This window comes from Anabrus simplex, chromosome 1 (genome assembly GCF_040414725.1).
Source record: "Anabrus simplex isolate iqAnaSimp1 chromosome 1, ASM4041472v1, whole genome shotgun sequence".
NCBI lineage: Eukaryota > Metazoa > Arthropoda > Insecta > Orthoptera > Tettigoniidae > Anabrus > Anabrus simplex.
In genome coordinates, this window is record NC_090265.1 from 857,321,677 (window position 1) to 857,340,729 (window position 19,053).

The 19,053-nt window shown below is 39.1% G+C and overlaps 1 protein-coding gene across 1 annotated transcript in view; it reads left to right on the plus strand.

Moving 5' to 3' along the window:
- The window catches only part of ca (claret), a 367,006-nt gene that overhangs the window by 220,723 nt on the left and 127,230 nt on the right, over positions 1 to 19,053 (plus strand). The window lies entirely within an intron of this gene.

The following is a 19,053-nucleotide window of genomic DNA, read 5'->3' on the forward strand; positions in this document are numbered from 1 at the left end:
GTTATTTCTAACACACACCCAACACCCATGCAACATGTTGTATGCCCAAAAAACCTCTGGTTCCGACTTGGCCCATGCCCATTTTTCTTCTGAGAACTTAGAGCAAAATCTTCTCAAAACATAAAGATTCTCTACTGTTCGCCTCTTTTGCACAGCCAAAATTCAGAAGATATCATGTCTATTAATCTGGGCTATGGAAGTATCTGAAAAATTACTATGGTATTTCAGTATAAGAATGTTTGTCTGTAAAATCTTTTCAAACATTTTTTTGTCCATCAACATAATCAGAATAATATTTCAACAATCATTTTTTTTTTTTTTAAACTTCGCTCCAGCTCGAAAGTCTAAGGTGTAAGATAAAAGACTTCGTCCAGTGGAGCGTTATCTGGAAAAGTGCCCATAACACTGGCAGCATTTCCTCGCTGGATAGCAAGTCCTATCCGCTGTCTCAGGAATTCTGTTGAAGAGATGTCTCCAGTGATTGCTGTTAGTCGTTTGCCAATATCTGAAATCAGACTTTTAGCTTCTTGACACCACGTCCCCATCGTTTCGACTGCAAATACCACGAAGATGTAGTTGTCCGTTATTGCTTTGTATTTTGCCCTTTTATTGCGCACGGCCATTTCTGCAGCAGAACCAGCAGCCTTGCCAGTGTGAGGCAAATGCGATGGTGCTAATGTGTCCACACACGTGGCATCCCACAGGAGAGATCTGCCTTTGTTCCATGGGACTAAAGCCAGACCATCAGGGCGTTTTCCGTCTGTGCGGCTAATTCCACTCGGTTCTAGGACAGAAGGGACATCGATAGATGTAAAAGCTCTTTTGATAATGTCATTAATTGAACAGTGTCTTGAAAATTGACCAGCACTCTTGGGGCAACTTAAAGCATGGCGTCCATAAACGTCGACTTCCGCTCCACATATGCACTTATGTGACTGGCATAGTTTGCAACCAAGACGTAAGCCGATTGCTATTTTAAACGACATGTCATCCATAAGCGTGCCAACATTGTGTGACGGAAAAGCCTTAAGCCATGAGCCCGCTTCCTTTTCCTGGATAGCAAGATGGCGTGCTCGATCAGTTTCTGTTGGACATGACAAAATCAAAGAACCGAAAATTCGATGGGTGTTTATCATATCCCAATTTCTTTGTGAATCCAGGGATACTGGAGGACTCAAGTTATTGGTCATGATATTCCAGTGATATCTTGCGTCAACCAGATGGCATATCTCGACATTATCACCGTAATCAGAGAACAAGGACTTGATAAAGTCAGATACTCCATGAGCGGAAGCAAGAAAAGCGGGGATGGAAATATCACTTAATCTACGAATTCCGAGGCCTCCAAATCTTACTGGTAAACACGCCAGAGTCCAGTTATGTTCCTCAAACGGTATATTTAGTAAAGACTCGAGACAACTTCTTGTCAAATCATCAGCCTGAGCAAGGAACGAAGGAAATAACCATAGAGGTGTGGTCCGCAGAAAGTAATTACATTTTGGAATAAAAATACAGTTCTTTAATAAGAAGTATGCCATATGAGAATTGATCGCTTGGAGACCATCATACAGCCTCATTAATTCTGTTAGCTTTTGCTTCGCAATTTCCTCCACGGCCTCGACTGTAAGCGGTGATCCAAGCAAGGATAGACTGGAATTTGTTGTAACGTGAATACCGGGAACTATATCTTGAATTGCAGAGACTGTTGTCTCATCTCTCGCGGAACAGAAGTAGATTTCACATTTATGCGGATTAACTTCCAAACCGATGTTTTTACACTCGGTGATAATTTTCTTTAGATCCATAAGTACCGTATCAGGATCACCGCCGATGGTTCCATCATCCAAATAAAATAGGTTAAGAGGACTGTTCAAGTCTGCGATGACAGGCTGGAGTGCAAGACTAAAAAGTAAAGGTCCTGTTGGATCACCTTGCTGTACCCCAGACTGTGACGAAATAATATGAGACCCGAAATACAGGTTAGAAGGGTATCTATACGCTTGCCAAAGGAAAGCATAAAGTTCAGGAATTCTATCCTTTACTGCATGTAACATGGAGTCTCTATCTATGGTGTTAAATGCATTTCTGAAGTCAACTTTTACTAAGATTTTATTCGATGTAGCATTTAAATGCAGGAATGTTCGTGCAGAATGGATAATGGTTTCACATCCCTTTGGAATACCAAAGCCAAGTTGGTGAGGATAGAGATACTGGCTGATGGTCCCTTTTACTGCCATGCAAGATAATTTAGCAACCAGCCTTCTAAAGGTGTTCCCAATTGCAATAGGTCGAACGCCTCCGTCAGGTTTCTGAAGAGCAATGAATACGGCCCCATAAAAGTTAGGGCACAATTCAGAACTGAGTTGCCCTCTTAAAATGAAATTGCATAATTTTGTGATGGATTGGAGAAGTCTTCTCCTGGCATCTCCAGCTGATTTAGAGGTAAGATCTTTGAGGTGTTGAGGACGGATACCGTCAATTCCCGAAGCAGAACTGTTAGGGAACGTCTTTATTCCTTCAAGCACCAATTCCGGTGCCACGCTGAGATAATTGTCACTAAGATCAGGGGGATCGGGAAACGACAATGGGCGTGACGGCGAAGGGTGTTTATCTACCAAGGATTCGAAGGTGGTAAGGGTGCGTTCTGCTATCCCACTTTCTGATGAAAGGATCCTAACTGCTCCCCGAATATCCCCATCTGCTACTTTGTTTTCTATACAACGAACTTTAGAAGGCGCGGTGTTCTTTTTAGTCACAGGTTCTGGTAGTTGGAATTCTCGTATATTTTCCTTTATTTTAGATACTAGCGAAGTAGCCTTTCCATTAGATTTCTCGGGGACACGAAGAGCAATGTATGCAAAAAGCATTAGATCCTGCCAGCATTCCAAAGAGTTCTGGGAAATACATCTTTCAATCAACTTTGATAGTCTATCCGCAGTTATAGCTCTCACCCCTTTTGGAACTCGTCTTAAAACTCTTATACTGTCTTTACAATTTGATAGTATGGCCTGAAATGACTTATTTGGAGATTCAGCATGAACTGGATCAATAACTTGTATATTGGGTATTGAGGTAGATTGATCTGGGTGAGGCGAAATATTGCGCTTGTGCGTTTGGTGACGGTTCGCATGATGGGCTTTTGGATGAGCTCTACTAATGTGTATGCTGACACCATGTGCGGACTGACAGATTTTTTCGCAATGTGGACATTTAGGATTGGGCATCACGGTATCTGGTTCTCCACCTTGTTTAGGTGTTTGGGACCACATTGCATGACTTCTGGTCAAATGTATGTTGATACCATTTCTAGTAAAGGTCTTCCCACGGAGTTTACAATCGACATGGTCAGCTGTCGCACCAGATGACGTAGATGGTTTCTCTTTGCACGGACTCATTGGGACCAACAGCAGTAGGCCTACATATATGTTATACGTTAAGACTATAATAGATGGCCTTGGGAAAGTAAATTTAATTAGAGTAACTTAATTCTCATTCATAAGCAAACTGCCATGGAAATATAAAATAATGTGTATTGAACTTTGCATAGATATATGCGCAATGAGGGCGATCATGTTGCGAAATAAGATGACACTAAGGGATGTGTGAGTGGTTTCCATGCTCGAATGTATCACTTTGAACATATGTCACTCCAACAGGTCATTCGGCAACGAATACTGGTTAACACACTTCCTACTCTTGAGGTCGACACTCGATATTTAGTTTAACACTTTCATTAATTATGAGTAGGCTAAGACATCAATCAATGTTGCTTGTTGCTTGTCTTGCACTGAATTCTTGAATGGTTTATTATCATTATGCGTGATATTGTGTTTTCTGAGATACGCTGAATTCCGGAAGGAATTCCCTGTCTGGCACACCACATTCATGTAAATTGGAAGCATTTTCTTTGTTTTGCATCTGAAAACAGGCACTATTGCCTATCTGATTTTAAATTTTGGAGACTTCAAAGCTATTCCTTATCCATTACAGAATACTGCTGAATTGCTTATTATACAGGCTCAGTGGCTCAAGGTAACTCAAAGCAGAATGGAGCTGCATAAATTAAGAAATACTTAAGTGATTTGGAAGTATGGAATGTAACATGGGTGATTCAAAATCTTTTGACAGGATTTTATGTACATGAATCCCTCTCCTGCAATGATAAAGGAAATTATGGAATGAAAAGGCCAAGTTTTTTTTAAGAACAAGGATGCCATTCTTGAAGGCTGAAAAGAGGATGTTCTGTGTTCAAGAAATGTATTCAACTCTCTGTATGCATTTAAGAATAAATAATTACTTTTAAAAAATATCAAATATCATCTGTATTACTTATACTGTATTTTAGATTTTTACTTGATCTTTATTCATGAACCAAACAACCAGAAAGGACAAGATCAGAAATGAAGTGAATAGGAAAGTAGCTGGTATTGAGGTTCCTATTGTCAGTGTCATAAAGAAACGCAGACTTCAGTCGTATGGGCACATAATGAGAATGAACAGGGAAAGACCTGCCAGAAAATATTTCGACCTTAATCTCGTAGGAAGAAGACCACAGGGAAGACCAAGAAAACGTTGGATAGAGACTGTAAGATCAGATGTGGAGGAGAGAGGATACAAATGGGAGGATGTACTGGATCAGAAGATGTATGAAGACAGAAGCAGATGGCGAGCGCTTGTACACCACACCCGGGAAACTGGCGCTGGGAAATGATGATGATGACTTGATCTTTACTGTTGTATACTTCCGTGATGTTCCACTGTCACAAAATGACTGATATTGGTAGCATGATCAATTCCAGACTGGTGCACTCATCAGGTGGCAACATTACTATTTAACTGTATGATATAAACTTCATAATGATACGTATCGACAGTTGTTGTATGCGAAATAAGGTAAAATGGGTCCACCTATTCAGTACATAAATATTAATGATAAATATAACTATTTTGTAAAAATGGGTTTTATTCTCATTCACACATTAATTAATGTCTTAATATTAATGGCAAATGCAGTAAAATTCCGTTATCACACACACACACGCGCGCTTATAACGCCATTCCGTATATTACATTTTTTTTTGTAAGGTCCCTGGACGGCTCATACATACTGTAATACTGCATAATTTTACCCTATTATCTTCTTCTTATGACGCCGTCTCCCTCCGAAGGTTGGCAATCCAATTGATTATGATTACACGCGAAACGGCAGCACGGAAATTTCTATCGACGTATGTCCATACCACCGCCGCAAGTCTTTCAGCCAGGAATTTCTCCGTCTCCCCGCAGATCTTTTCCCATCAATCTTCCCTTGAATGATCAGTTGGAGAAGTTCATATCGTTCACCTCTCATGATGTGCCCAAGGTAGCTGAGCTTACGCTCCTTGATGATTATGAGAAGCTCTTTCTTTCTTCTTGTTCAAGTTATTGAAGACTTCTTCATTTGTCTTCTTTTCTACCCTAGACATTCAGAGTATTCTTCTGTATAAGTACATTTCAAAATATTTAATCCGCTTCTCCAATAAAGGGCTGAGTGTCCACCCTTCAAAAACCATAAGGACAGGAAAGACATAACAACGTAGCATTCGAACTCTGAGCTGGAGGTTGAGTTCTCGGCTGGTGAATAAGGTCCTCATGGTATTGAACATATTTTTTGCTTGTCCAATCCTGGATAAGATTTCACAGTTTGAATCACAATGCTGGTTCACTAGAGTTCCAAAATATTTGATGGAAGATACTTGTTGGACGATGTTGTTGTTGTTGATGTAAAGGGAGGCCTGTTTTGGTGTTTTCGAGAATTTAATCAGCTTGGTCTTGGTAGTATTCAAGGACAAACCATGGGTTTCACTGGTCCTCACGATGTTCATAATGATTTGAAGATCACTAGGGTGGCTGGCTAACACAATCGTGTCATCAGCAAATCAGATGTTATTAATGACATAGCCATTGATCTTGATACCTATATTAACCCATTTGTTCCCGCTGTTCCAAAAATGGAACATTTTTTAAAAGCAGTTGTGCAGGTATATTGCATAATTTTGAGGGAATATTTTACTTCACATCATTTGAGTTAGCAAGATCGTGTTGCGTTGAGCGATAATCAAGTGCTTCTCAGCTGTTTATTTACAGATGTGTGCTTTTAAACATGGCTTCCACATCAGCAGCGTGCAAAGGGTAAGTTTTTGCTTGCTTCGTAAACATGAAACACATTTTCGTCAATATAGTTGTGGAGATAGAAAGACTAGAATTGTAGTTAACCGAACATAACCTTAAAACTGTATTATTCAAGTTGTTAATAACTTTCCTGAGCTGTAATAATGTCATGTTCCATTTTTGGAACAGCGGGCATAAATGACATGGGGTTTATCATTACTAGCTTGTTCCACTGTTGGCACTAAGGCATGAGTACTATTGATGTTTAGAGTTGTTATAAAATTCTTTTTAATTTTGTTATCCAGAAATATTGGGATTCACACTATTCTTTTCTGTTTCGCTCTAGACTGTCAGCTCATGAGTTACAAGAATGTCTGAGTGAAATGGAGACTGAAGCTGTCATTTTGGATACAGGTGTGTTTATTGGGCCGCTGGAGAATTACTTAATAGTCAGATGAAGATAGCGGGGATGGAGCTGCTCAAGATATTGATAACGTATCAGGCAACCAGCTCCGTTGTCATGCGGAGGCAACTGTACAGAGAATCATCGACCTAGAAGTTGTAGATATACGTTTAGGTTTGGACGAGTGTAACAGTGAACAGGCTAAATCAGATGAAAAGTGTGTCCATTCAGTTGACTTACGCAGTTCAAATCCATATAAAGGAGCCAGTACGGGAAACACAAGGCCTGATATTGAAGTTGGTATAAGTGGATCTGTAGTTCTGGACATGGTATCATTATTACTGAAGGACGTCAGCTATAATATTTCACCTCAATCAAACTTTTGGAGGAACTCCAGAAAAATGGACAAGCGAGGCTGAGTGGCTTAGACGGTTGAGGTGCTGCCCTTCTGACCCCAACTTGGCAGGTTTGATTCTGGCTCAGTCCGGTAGTATTTGAAGGTGCTCAAATACGTCAGCCTCGTGTTGGTAGATTTAGTGGCACGTAAAAGAACTCCTGCGGGACTAAATTCTGGCACTTCTGTGTCTTCGAAAATCGTAAAAGTAGTTGGTGGGATGTAAAGCCAATAACATTATTATTTAAAAAATGGGCATAATGGTACGGGAACAATTCGTCAAAACAGGTTAGGGGGAGTTCAGCTGATGAATGCTAAAGAGTTAGCCAAGAGGGGAAGAGGATCACATCATTAGTTAACCGACACTGAAAGTGGGATTACCCTTATCCGGTACAATGACAACAATATTGTTACCGTAGCCTCGACTCAGGCAGGAGAGTTGGTCCTCTTGGAACAGCAAAGAGGTGAAACGGATCACTCAAGAGAAAAAGTGATTTTCCTCATCCGGCAACAATAGTAAACGGTAACACGTACATGGGTGCCGTTGTTCGCATCAATGAAAATGTTGGGGTCATTAATCTCCATAAGGAATAGAAATGGTACTGGCCATTGTTTACATTTCCTCAAAATGTGTCTGCGAACAATGCTTGGTTGATATATCGCTCTTCCAGAAAATATAAAGACCAACCATGTGATTGCTGGCATTTACTAGGAGGATAGCTGTACCATATCTACAAAAGTATAGTTTCAGATGAAGTGCGTTTTGACTTAAAAAAACATTCAGTTGCTTCCAGATGCGCACAGTATAAGGAAAACACTACAAAAATGTGCACGAAATGTAGCGTAACACTTCATGTCAACTATTTTGCAGCATTTCAAGGCATGTGAGACAAAGAGTAAAAGCAGAATGAAGAGAAAAGACTTCACTGCTGTAGTACAGTGCTTATCATGTGAACCTTCCTTACTAAAGACAGCAGAGCTTATCTGTTTGTTCCTTTGTTTCCATGCTGATTACAATATTTCCTGTATTTAAGTTGTAAATAAAGTGTGTTTTTATTTTATTTAGTCTTCAATTGAGAACCAATAAGTGCAAATGCATGAAAACTCACGTAAATGCAAAATTCGTTGTTGAAAAAACATCCTACCCGTTCATGCCCGCTGTTCCATTAATGGAAAATGCGGAAAAAGGTACTTAGAAGTTTCATAAGATAATTTTAACACAATTACTGCAGTTTTGAGATCCTCTATGAGCAAAAGCATACTAAATGATCAAAAAGATTTAAAAAATAAAATAATTTGGGAACAAATGGGTTAACATCTTCCATAGCCTCTCTGAACACAGCTTCAGAGTAGACGTTGAAAAGGAGTGGGGACAAGACACATCCCTGGCAGACACCTCTTCGTATAGCTGTGTCCTCAATAGTAGTTCCTTCTATTCTGACCTCTACCGTTTGATTCCGGTACAGATGGGTAACGATATGAAGATCACCAACATCTACACCAGTAGATTTTAAAATCTCAACAAGTTTTGCATGAGATACACAATCAAAGCTTTTCGGTAGTTGATGGAGCAAGCGTGCACATCTACATTCATATCTAGGCATATCTGGGTCAAAACATTCAAGGAAAAAAGAGCCTCGTGAGTACCCAGTCTATTCCTAAAGCCAAACTGAGTATGTCCAACTTGGCTTTCGCATTTGAGGTAGATTCGAGTGTGGATGATATGCAGAAATACCTTTAGCACATGGGCCATTTGGCTGATCATACGATAATCATCACAATGTGATGCACTAGCCTTTTTAGGTATGGTGACAAAAGTAGATCTTAGCCAGTCAGTTGGAATTCTACGAGATTTATATGTTGCGTTGAATAATGTAGTTAGCAGCTCTAGTCCTCTGCCATGGCCTTCAGCAATAAGTTTGAGAGTTTCTGCATGAATCTTGTCTGGACCTACAGCTTTTCCATTTTTCTGGAGTTTGATTGCATACAGTACTTCCTCTTGGGTTATATTTGGACTTGTTTCGCTCCCTTCGCCAATAAAAGGTGGTTTGTCTGGCCTTACATCGCTAAATAGGTTTTCAACATAATCTTTCCAACACTTCAACTTGTCTTCGACTCCTACGAAAATGGTGTCATTGGAATCCCTCAGTATAGCTTTACATGGCCTGTGATATTTCCCTACAAGTTCCTTGATCTTCTTTGGAGATTAAACAAGTCATGTTTCTCTTGGAGAAGTTCTGTTTCTCTGCATCTCTCCACGAGCCATAGTTCTTTTGCTTCCCTACACTTCCTCCTCACTGTCCTGTTTAGTTTTTGGTACTTGACTTTATTTACATTTTTCACTTTCCGTCTTTGGTCCATAAGCTGTAGAATATCTTCTGTTGTCCATGGCTGTTTTTTTTTAACTGTTTGAATGTCCTATGTCATTCTCTTGAGTATCACTGAGTATGTTCTTTAGTGTAGTCCATTGCGATTCAGTTCCTCTGTTTCAAAGTTGTTTATTGTACTCATACGTTCTTCGAGCTTCAAGGTTGTTTGAACTTGAAATGCGGGGTTGTCAAGGCTCTTTGTATCGATGCGTTTAGTTCTGTCAGAGCGTATGTTCTTGACGAAGCGATGAAGTGTTAAGTCCATGACAACGGGATTATGGTCGCTGTTAACATCCGCCTCGGGGTAGGTTTTGACATCTTTCATGTATCTTTTCAGATGACTTTTGATGAGAATGAAGTCTATCTGATTCCTGACAATATGACCTTCACAATCTGCAGGGGACATCCATGTATACAAGTGCCGGGGATGTAGCTTGAAAAAGGTATTAATAACAGAGAGCTGTTTTTCTGAACAAAACTGCACTAGACGATCACCTCTGGTATTTCTCTCACCAAGGCCATATTGTCCAACAATTTCATCCTCTGCACCGAGACCTATCTTAGCATTGAAATCACCAAGGACAAGAGTTACATCCCCTTTCTTTGTAAGGGACATTGCCTCCTCTAGAATGGAATAGAATTCTTCGACTAATTCGCCTTCCTTATCTCCGGTTGGAGCATAAGCCGGGATAATATTCATGGGATGATGGGAAGTGTGCAGTTTAAGAAACATGACACGCTCTCCAAACGGAATGAATCGATGACAGACTTCACCAGATCAGATGAGAGAAGCACAGCCACTCCATATTGACGTTGAGGATCGTTACCACCAGAGTAATACAGAACTCCATGATTAGTTTGTTGTGTTCCTGACCCAGGCCATCGAACTTCACTAAGGCCCAAAATCTTGATTTCCAAGCATTGCATTTCTGATTCAACGTTTGCAAGTTTCCCAGCCATATATATACTTCGCACATTCCATGTGGCGATTCTTATTCTTTTGTTATAAATTTGAAACTTATCACTACTTGACCTCGGGGGGGGATTCTTAGCACCCTATCCCTACTTAACGGGTGCCCTGGACTGACAGCCGTTTCTTTAGTATCTGTAACCATAATCATATTGAAGGTTTGGAAAGATAGCTCAGTAGGACTTCCGTTTCCTTTCTGTGCCGCAATGTGAGAACCGTGGAGGCTGTTACAGCTGCGCTTCTCACATCCAGTGTGGTACCACTAATGAAGTCCTTCTTCATGTGCTACTACATGGTACTGTTGGAGCTGCTGCCCTCCAACAGGAGATGTCCATTTAGCCCTGGACAATTAGGTTGCCTCTTACACCATCTATGCTGTACCGAAGGCTATCTTCTCCACCATAGCTGCCGTTGAGGTCCTCACCGTAACCCTGGCAAGGGACCCTTACCAGATGCTGCACACCGGGTCGGTGTGCTCGGGGACTCTCATAGGCAGGGGCACCACTCGCTGGTTAGGGCTGCCTCCAAGAGGGTCCCTACCTGCTACCTACCCTATTATAACGCTTCTAAATTCCGCTTATAGTGCTTTTACCATGTCAGAAAAAGAGGGAAAATTACGCATAAATTGTAAACAAGCACTGTCCTATATTTGAGATGTTTTTAGTGAAGTGGTGAAGAACTTGGTCTCCCTCTACTGGAGGTCATTTTAGTTCGAGTAGCTTTAAAGGAATTCCACACGCTAAGTGGACAATCCCTCTGGCCAACAGTGTTGAAATTTTACCTAACGATACTTGCCTTTCCTGAAAAGGGATTAAACACTCGAGTCTACTTGTCAATGCAGCTCATTTCTGTCCTGTCTTATTAGTCATTTTCTGAATTCTTGTCAGTGCAGTATTGAATAGTGTAAAATGGCAAAGTGTAAATCTCTTTCTATAAGTGAAAAACTACAAATTCTTCATAAGTATGAAAAAAATTCTACACTGAATCCAAAGGATTTTTCTGAATCCCAATAAGCAGCCCAATCATAGAAGAAAAAGCACGAGAAATAGCAGGCAAATTAAATACAGACTATAGTGCTTCGAGTGGTTGATTTGATAGATTCAAACAAAGGCATGGCATAGTATATCGTCAAGTCAGTGAATCAGATTCAGTTAGGGATAGTGATGTAAAGGACTGGCAAAATGAAGTGCTACCTAAACTCATTAAAAATTATGCACCGCGCAACGTGTTTAACACGGATGAATCTGGCTTATTCCTTAGGCTAATACCCGACAAGTCATGTGTTCATAGGCGAGAAATTTGATGGTGGGAAATTAAGCAAAGAAAGGGTAACTGTGCTTGTTGGTGCAAATGCCGATGAATCTGAAAAATTACCTATCTTAATGTTGGGGAAGTCAGCTAGACCTCGATGTTTTAAAAGCATTAAATGTCTGCCTTGTGAATATGAAAATCAAGCACGTGCCTGGATGACTACTGACTTATTTGTTAATTGGTTCAAAGAATTGGACCAAAAAATGTTAAAATCCAGTTGCAAAATCCTGATTTTGGTCGACAACTGTCTAGCTCACCCAAAAAAATGTGAACCATAAAAATGTGGAACTAACATTCCTGCTTGCCAACACAACCAGTAAACTTCAACCAATGGACTAGGGGGTCACAAAAGTGCTCCAGCAGTGCAGTGGAGCCGAAAACTGCATCGCCTTATTCTCCGCTGCATGGGAAGGGATTGAAGCACAGACCATCGTCAATTGCTTTAATAAAGCAGTCTTTTTCACAGTAAGATTCTAAACATTGTTTGATAAGGATACTGTCTTTTGTTGGTCTTCTGTGTAAAACAAGCCCCGCTGTGGCACAGACTGTTGAATCTGAGGCTCTCACCGCTACTGCGGTGGTTCAGTCCCCGGTCACTTCATGAGAGGTTTGTGCTGGACAAAGCGGAGGTGGGACGTGTTTTCTCCGGGCACTTCGGTTTCCCCTGTCATCTTTTATTTCAGCAACACTCACACAATCATTTCATTTCATTTATCATTTGTTAATCATTGCCTTAGAGTGCAGTAGGCCTCACCAACCAGAACAATTCCTTTCCTCAGCGCTAGTTACGGGCTTCGTTCATCCCATTCCAGATCTAGTCGGTTGACTTGAAACAGGCTGTGGATTTTCAGTTTCTGTATAAAATGTTTTTGTTTTGCCGTGGGGTTAATTTGACTTTTTACATTTTTTAGGTAATTGTTGCAACACCCAGTGAAACAAATGCCCCTCTGACAACTGATAATGACGAGGATTGGGCTTTTGTATAGAAGTTAGGGGATGTTAACTTAAGAAGATTTTGTGTCGGTTGACAATGGCCTAGTGACATCAGAAATCCGCGATGTCGACGACATGTTTGCAGATCATGTTGCTGAGCCTGTCCAAGATGAAGGTAGTGATGACGAAATTGAATCTGAAGATGAAAATATCCGCACATGAATTGAAGCTCTCAGAGCAATAAATTACATGATCACTGTTATTCCTAGCGGCATATCAAGTCATGTGAAGGGCTACTTAAACTGCATAGAAAATGTAATCATTCACAGCAATAGACTAGTACACACACTCTCGACAAGCATCAATCAAAGATTTTCTTAATAGTGAGAAAAAATTTGCATTTTTCATCGGAACTACAGTAATGAACAATTACATGCTATGCTGTAATAATAATAATAATAATAATAATAATAATAATAATAATAATAATAATAGAAACCAAAAATTATAGAATCTTTAAAGGTAAACCAGCAATCAAAATTATGAAAGGAATGCCACTACTAGGTACCGCCTTTTATGTCCGTAAAGCAATAGTTGATAATGTTATGGAATTCAAATCTAGTTCAGAAAGGTTATCTCTTCTCACACTTAAATGCAAGAACACAAAGTATACATTTGTTAACTATCTTGCACCAATAAATGAAGATAATAGCAAGAACCCGAGTAAAACTGAAGAATTCTGGAGTCTTCTAGATGATGAAATGTCAAAAATTTCAAAATCAAATGTTATTATTCTACTAAGTGATTTTAATGCACAGATAGGCAAAGAAAAAGTTTTCAGCAAAACAGTAGTTGCATATCCGGCACACAAAAGAACAAACAAAAATGGCATGAGACTAATTAATCTCTGTAAATCCTTTCACCTAAAATTAATGTCGACCTTCTTTAAGAAACTTCCAAGAAAGGCTAAAACATGAGTGTCCCCAAACCCGATGTTAGGTGAGTTTCAATTGGACCATGTAGCTATTTCTCAAAAAAGTATTACGGAAATTATGAATGTTAAAGTAATAAGAAGTGGGGAGTTTGACTCCGATCACTACCTCTCTAAAATTAAGCTAAGGCTTCTACCTCGTAGGAATCAAAGAAGGTCGAGAAAATTAATGAAATACAATTTAGATAGGCTCAACATTACACAAGCAACTATAGAAAACTTTCAGGAAGAAATTAAAATAACTCAACATGGCAAATGGCCAGAATTATCTAAACAGATTAATATTGCAGCGAAGAAAGTATTTGGATCAGTTAAAACTAAAAAGAAAGTATGGTAGAATAATGTATGTGAGGAAGCACTTATGGAAAGAACGAAAAAGTGGATAAAATGGAAATGATCCGGAAAGAATGAACACTATGAGCTATTTAAATAACAAAGAAAAACAACAAGAATAATAAGACAGGTTAAAATATCTTTTGAAAAATTGCAGCTAGTAGAAATTGAGAATAATTTTGTAAGAAATAACTCCCAAAATTTCTATCAGACTTTTAAGAATCACCTGAAAGGTTATCAATCCCGGAGTATTTGCTTCAGAGATGCAAATGGTAATATTGGCCTTAACAATGCCGAGAATTGTGAGATTCTGGCAAAACACTTCGAACACCTGCTGAACTGCCCTGAGCCAAACATAAATTAGAATTTTCAGAAATTCACGAAAATCTAGAAGCTGATTCACCTCCAACAGCGGAAGAAATTAAGGAAGCATTAAAAAATCTTAAAAATAACAAAGCTAGTGGGGTAGACTCCATAACAGCTGAACTTTTAAAATGGGCTGAACCAAAAATTATAGAAGATCTACAAATAATCTTTGAAGAAATTTGGGAAACAGAAAAGATCCCAGAGGATTGGAAAGTGGCTCTAATACACCCATTACACAAGAAGGGTAACAACCAAGATGTCAACAACTACAGAGGTATATCTCTCTTGCCAGTTGCTTACAAGATATTTTCAACAATACTACTAAACAGAGTAAAATTGACACTGGACAGTCAATTTGGTGAATATCAAGGTGGATTTAGAGAGGGAAGATCTTGCTCTGAACAGATTTTCAACCTGAAATCTATAATTCGACACAGATTAATAAACTCCAAAGACATAGTTGTAACATTTATTGACTTTAAAAAAAGCTTTTGACTCTGTTGATAGGGAAACCCTGGATAAAGTAATCCGTGAATTTGGAGTTAAAACTAAATTGGTAAACCTAATTTGTGAAACACTTACAGACACTATCTCAAAAGTAAAATTTATGGGTGAAATATCTCGACCTTTCAAAATAAATACAGGTGTCAGGCAGGGCGATGGTCTATCTCCACTCCTTTTCAATTGTGTCATGGAGAAAATTATAAGAATTTGGAATGAAAAACTGAAAGAATCCAAAATATTGCCACTCATGCTGTGGAAGGAGAACAAAGGTGTTGCAATAAATTGCCTAGCATTCGCAGATGACTTTGCCATACTTTCAGAAAGCCTTACAGATGCAGCAATACAAGTCAATCTCCTTGAAAAGACAGCCAACATGACAGGCTGGAGAATCTCTTCCGAGAAAACAAAATTTTTGACGAATATAAAAAGTACCCCAAAGTTTTTAGTAACGGATATTGGTCATATAGAAAAGGTAAAGAAATTCAAATATTTGGGTGAGGCAATTCAAGAAAATGGTTTAGAAAAATCTGCTATAGAGGAGAGGATACAAAAGATGGAAAGAGCTTATAGTATAACTAAGAATACTTATAAGAAAAAGTGCTTATCAACAAAACTTAAAATAAAGCACTACAACACAGTAGTGAAACCAGAATGCCTTTATGCCAGCGAATGTCTAGTACTGAACTACAAGCTCAATAAATTAGAAATATTAGAAAGAAGAATTATAAGGAAAATATTAGGTCCTGTAAGAATTGCAGAGTATTGGAAATTAAGAAGTAACAATGAAATTTACCAGAACATAGAAAACATATCAGAAACAATAAGAAAAAGGAGATTGCTATTTCTTGGACACATTTATAGAATGGATGACATTAGACTAACTAAACGAATCTTCAAGTACCTTTGGGAAAAGAAATCAACTAACACCTGGATTCAAGAAGTCAAGAAAGAAAGTCTTACAAACGGAAGGATTCCAAGGAAGGAAGGAAGGAAGGAAAAGAAAACAGGCACAAAGTGGACTGAAGACAGGAAAAAGAAGCACAGTGAAACAATGAAAGAATACTGGAAGCAAAGGAAAGATAATAATAATAATAACAACAACAACGACGACGACGACGACGACAACATAGGGATATGGCGAACCCATCGCCCAGTGGGAAACCACTGAAATCAGCCACCCGAATATTGGCGGGAAAACCATAACTATTCAAGTAAGGAGGAAATGCCTGCCCGCAGCCAGAGAACATCTTGAGGCCCTCCAGGGCTAACAACCTTGGTTGTATTCAGAATGAGCAATTTGCTCCAAGCTAAGCTAAAGCTTCTCAAGCATGATGGTAAAACAAAGACATGAAGTTAATACCCCAGGTGGCGAATTTTCAAAGAAATCCACCGTCGCCGACAAGCGACGCATGCATCCCATTCGGATTCTGGGGGGATGCAACATCATGCTAAAGACAAGTCGGAGCGTCTTGGAAATCTTGAACAGTCATGAAAGCTGTAACCCATATCTAAGACTTCTTTGGCAATGTTCAACATAAACAGTCTCATACAAACTGGTAAGATGAAACAGCTGACCGATGCCGTCCAAGAAAATAAAATAGCAGTAATGGCTCTGCAAGAAACTCGCTTCACTGACGAAGATACGTTTGAGTCTGAAGGGTATCAGTTCTTCAAGAGCAAATCCCATAAGAGAGTAATGAAAAACGACGACGACAATAATAATAATAGTAATAATAATAATAAATAATAATAATAATAAAATGATAATAATAATAGAGATCATCACGGACACAATGCGTAAAGGCAGAGTTTGCTTCTACGGTCATATACGACGGATGATCGACTCTCGATGGACGAAACGTATCTTCAGTATATTTGACTCAAAACAAAAACGGCAATGCCATGGTACGTTAACGTCAAGAAAGATCTTAAAGAACTGGGCCTACAAGCAGAAGATGCACAGAGCAGCCATCAAGACTTTTGGGACTTTCCGGGACGAAAAACGGGCAACTGGTGCTAATTGGACAGAAGAACGTCGTCCTAAACACAGTGAGCTAATGAAGACGATGTGGATCAAGCCTACAAGATCCTGTCACTATCCATCCTTGAAAGATTAGAACAGCAAGTTGAACACAAACTCAAGGAATACCAAGCAGGTTTTTGGAAAGGCCGATCAAGTGCAGAACAAATACTTAACCTAAAAACCATACTAAGATACCATATGCTGAGAGGTCGAACCTATGTATCTACATTTGTAGATTTCAGGAAAGCATATGACTCCATCGACCGTGATGTGTTGCTTAACATCCTTGCAGAAATGGGAGTCAATGAGAAACTGCTGGTGATAATAAGGGCAACACTAATACCAAATCCAAAGTAAAATTCCAAGGATGTCTCTCTGCACCCTTTGAGATCAAGACAGGCGTTCAATTGCATACTTGTGAAGCTAATACAGGAGTGGCGAAAGACGTTAAAAGAAAGAAACCTTTACAAACCCTAAAGATTGGGACAAAGAAAAACGGAGTGGAAATAGATTGCTTAGCGTTCGCTGATGATATAGCCCTGATGACAGAAAATTTTGAAAGTGCAACAGAACAGATCAATGTGTTGAAGGAAATAGCAGAACAAACAGGTTTGCAAATTTCCTTTCAAATATCAAAGATGATACGGCACAACTAAGCACCAAATATGGAGCAATAAACCATGTTAGTAAACTTAAGTACCTTAGGGAATGGATTCACCAAAATGGACTTGACAAAGAAGCCATAGCAGCAAGAAGCAAGAAAATGGAAGTCACTTTAAAACAACCCGCAACATATACAACAAAGAGTGCTTTTCCCTGAACACAAAAATTCGTCACTACAACACTGTCATCAAACCAGTATCACTGTATGCATCTGAATGCTTTATCCTGTCCGAGAAATGTTTGCTTGCGGATTTAGAGAGGAAAGAAAGAAAGATCCTACACACCATACTTGGCCCAAACTACAAAAGTGGCATCTACATTAGAAAATCCAGGCAAGAAGTATACTCTAAGATAGAGAAGATCACGGATGCAATGCGTAAAGGCAGAGTTCGCTTCTACAGTCATATACGACGGATAATCGACTCTCGATGGACGAAACGTATCTTCAGTATATTTGACTCAAAACCAAAAACGGCAATGCCATGGTATGTTAATGTCAAGAAATATCTTTAAGAACTGGACCTGCAAGCAGAAGATGCACAAGACCGAAATCTTTTCAGAGCAGCCATCAAGACTTTTGGGACTTCCCAGGATGAAAAATGGGCAACTGGTGCTAAATGGATAGAAGAACATCATGCTAAACACAGTGAGCTAATGAAGACGATTTGGATCAAGCGAAAAATGAACAAATGCCAGAATGTAAAGTGAGGCTTATCGTGGTCCCTAGTTGGCCGATTAGTGAAGTTGAATGAATGAATGAATGAATGAATGAATGAATGAATGAATGAATAATAATAATAATAATAATAATAATAATAATAATAATAATAATAATAATAATAATAATATTAATAATAATAATGTGATGATGGTAATAATACAGTACAATATAATAATAATAATAAAATACTGTAATATTGTTTTCCGATTGCTTTCCCACCTCACAAATCACTTCCCATCTCTAGCGCTGTCCCACTTATTATGCATTTAAACCACAGTCCCTTGAAGAACGTAATCACAGGGTTTTACTGTATAACTAGTTCGTAAAAATCGGTTATGTTCTCATTAACACATTAATTAATGTTGTAATGTGAATAAATGAGAATATAACCAGTGTTTATGAAATAGTTGTTTTTGTCATTAATATTTATGTATTGAATAGGTTTCAATTTTACTTTATTTCATGTATTACTATTTAAGTACTTATACAAACTTGCCGGGCTGAGTGGCTCAGATGGTTGAGGCGCTGGCCTTCTAACCCCAACTTGGCAGGTTCGATCCTGGCTCAGTCTGGTGCTATTTGAAGCTGCTCAAATACGTCAGTCTCATGTCAGTAGATTTACTGGCACTTAAAGAACTCCTGCAGGACTAAATTTCAGCACCTCGGCATCTCCGAAACCATAAGAAAGTAGTTCGTGGGACGTAAAGCAAATAACATTATTATTATTATTATTATTATTATTATTATTATTATTATTATTATTATTATTATTATTAAGCCTCTGTGGCTCAGGCGGCAGCGCGCTGGCCTCTCACCGCTGGATTCCGTGGTTCAAATCTCAGTCAGTCCATGTGAGATTTGTGCTGGACAAAGCGGAGGTGGGACAGGTTTTTCTCCGGGTACTCCGGTTTTCCCTGTCATA